The sequence below is a fragment of the Emiliania huxleyi genome (genome assembly GCF_000372725.1).
Source record: "Emiliania huxleyi CCMP1516 unplaced genomic scaffold EMIHUscaffold_415, whole genome shotgun sequence".
NCBI lineage: Eukaryota > Haptophyta > Isochrysidales > Noelaerhabdaceae > Emiliania > Emiliania huxleyi.
Genome location: NW_005198864.1, coordinates 37,416 through 40,277, shown reverse-complemented (window position 1 = coordinate 40,277; position 2,862 = coordinate 37,416).

The window sequence follows — 2,862 nt, the reverse complement described above, 5'->3', positions numbered from 1 at the left end:
CGCGTCGTACCGAGCGCGTCGAGACCGTGTCCTGATGTGATCTGCACGGGTGAGTCACTTCTGTGTCAAAGCACAAAGGAGCGACGTGTGATCTGTGCAGAGCTTGATCTCCGATCTCAGCTGCCTCTGCGCGTCCTGGGGAGGTACATTTGTTGCGCACCGGAGACGACTCGACGCCGCTGAGATCGGAGATCAAGCTCTGCACAGATCACACGTCGCTCCTTTGTGCTTTGACCCCGAAGTGACTCACCCGTGCAGATCACATCAGGACACGGTCTCGACGCGCTCGGTACGACGCCTGCGACCCGTCTCGGGTCAGGTGGCTTGACGCTCATCGCGCCTGCCAGCGCTGCCGTGCAGGTTGCCACGACGAGGTCGAGCACGCTTCTATACGCTGACCAGCCTTTCTTTTTGAGAGCGCCTTCGTTGTTAATAGTACAAACCCAATGGTCCTCTGCGAGCGGTCCTTCGTTGCAGTCGCACACACGCACACGCCACACCGCACCGCGCGCCCGCCCACCGCCCCGCCCAGGCGGGAAAGAGATGAGGGGATGGGACAGCAAAGGAGGAACCCCAAACACGTATGGGAGGGTTCAGTAATGCGCCACGCTGCCCGGCGTCTCTCACTTTCCGGGACAGCCCCGCCCTTGTGAGGCAGGAAAGTGACGGCTACCCCGTACGCCCTGGTGCTGCTACCCCGACGCCGACCGCCCATTCCCCCCTCCTCGTTCCCCCCTCGAATGCTCTGGACCCCGACAAGCCGCCCGACGTCGGGCCTCTGCCCCGCACGCTCCCGCCCCTCTGCCCCTCACACACACCCAGGCCCGACATGCACATACAAGACAAACCCGGCGTCCTGCTCTCAAAAGAAAAGAAAAAATGGGAAGGAGGAGACCAGCGGGGGAGACTCCCCGCCTATGCAACACCCCAGAGAGGGGCTGCCATCGCCGAAGCTGTGCCTAAGCATAACTCCCAAACCCGCAGCGGCCCGGGGGGCCTTGGGGGCAGCCTGCCGGACCGCTGTTGCACGGGGCCAAGCCCCAGAAGATGAGCGTAGTTGATGGATCGGGCTGTCGACCGTGCCTCCCCTCTTTTCGTCAGAGTGGGACCTACGCCGCGCCGGGTAAGGGGCGCGCCCGGTCCTCGACGGAGCCGCGCGCCCCAAACGACCCAGGCGGCGAGTAGTCGTCCTCGAACCTTCGACTCGTAGTCGCCCGTGGTCAGCGCCCCTCCCCCCTCGCCCGTCCCTACTCGTACTGCTCTCGAGGCGCCCGCGGCATCTCACCGCCCATCTTCGGCCACGCGTTGTAGTCAAAGATGGCGGCGTTGCGCCTCGCGACGATGGCCGAGTGCACTTGCAGGAAGCGCTTGCGCTCGCTACTGACCCGCCATCGTTCGCTGTCGGAGGACGCCTTAGCGGCCTTGATGTCGAAGTTGGTGTTGAACCACGTCGCCGCCTCGTGCCCGATGCCGCCGCGCGTGCTCGCCGCCCACGTCATAAAGTCGCAGTTTTTGGCGTCGCACGCCGCTGCCTTGGCCTTCCGCTTCGTCGCCTCAGCGTAGTCGGTGGCTAGGCGCTTGCCGCTCGCCAGCGGGCGCAGCTTGTCATGGTGCACCGCGGTGACGCACGTGCCGTCGTACACCACGGCGCGCGCCGACTCTGCATAGTTGCCGAAGACGCCGTCGCCCCTCTGGTACGGGTTGGTGTCCGGATCGTGCGCCCGCGTCGGGTCCCTGCAGCCGAGCCTCACCTCCATGACCTTTGCCGAGGCGCCGAAGGCGCGGGCGACGTTCGTGACGTGGGTGTTGAGGGATGTGTGCCCCGTGGCCAGCCAGCCGCCGTAGTTGCACCCATCCCAGTGCGTGCCGTTGAGGTGCTCGAAGAGCGACAGCGTGCGCGGCACTCGCGCGTCGCCGATGTCGCACGGGACGCATCCCGTTAGCCTCGTGCGGTGGTAGATGCACACCGAGTTAGGGCCCACGCCGACGCAGCGCGTGGCGAGGGTGATGGCGCCCTTGGGGTGGTTGAGGTAGCCCTGCGCCTCGTGGAGCCACGCCTTGTCGTTCAGCTCGACGTCCTTGTGGACGACGTCGATGCCGAGCACCGCGCCCGCCCCGAGTTGCTTCGTCGAGCGGAAGTGCGCTCGCGTCGCCGGGTGCACCTTCGGGTCGTTGACGATGGCGTCGAACATGTCTTGCTGCAGGGCGTTGTTGGCGACGTGCTGGAAGTGGCGCCCCGAGACCTGTTCGATCCCCTTGTAGTCGACGGAGCCGTCGTCCGCGACGATCTTACGCCGCGCAAACTTGCGCGACAAACTTGCGACCTCTGTCCCTCGTATTCACCCCAGATTTTGCCCTATCCAGGCTCACCCGGTACCGCGAGCGGCGAGCCGCGCCAAGTTTGCTCCATTTCCGACAAGTTCATCCCGCCCGAACGCCGATCTTCGGCCGCCTGGAGGCCCAGGACGGGGCTCGGGACCGGCCAGGTGTGGATTCTCCTCGGCGCTGCGGTGTATCTGCGCGCCCATGGCGCGTTCAGGGGTGCGTCTGAGGCGTGTAGACTGCGGGGCGCCGCGATAGCGCGGCGCCGACGATTGTGTCAGCTCACTGTCACACCGTCGACACGGTCACAGTGTGTGTGCAGTGCGTCCACTCCGGCGACCGTGACGCCGTCGGTTCTCGCCTATACCGGCTAGTGTGGAGCTCTCAGTGTGGTTGCGTGTTGTACTAGTGATGCTGCACTAGGCGGCCCGTTTTAGCAAAAACCAGATACCAAATCGCGTGTGGTCGTCGAAAAACCGCATCTTCGCCCGTCTGGGACCTCTTCGTACGGGTCCCAAAACCGCTCCTTAACGACGGCTA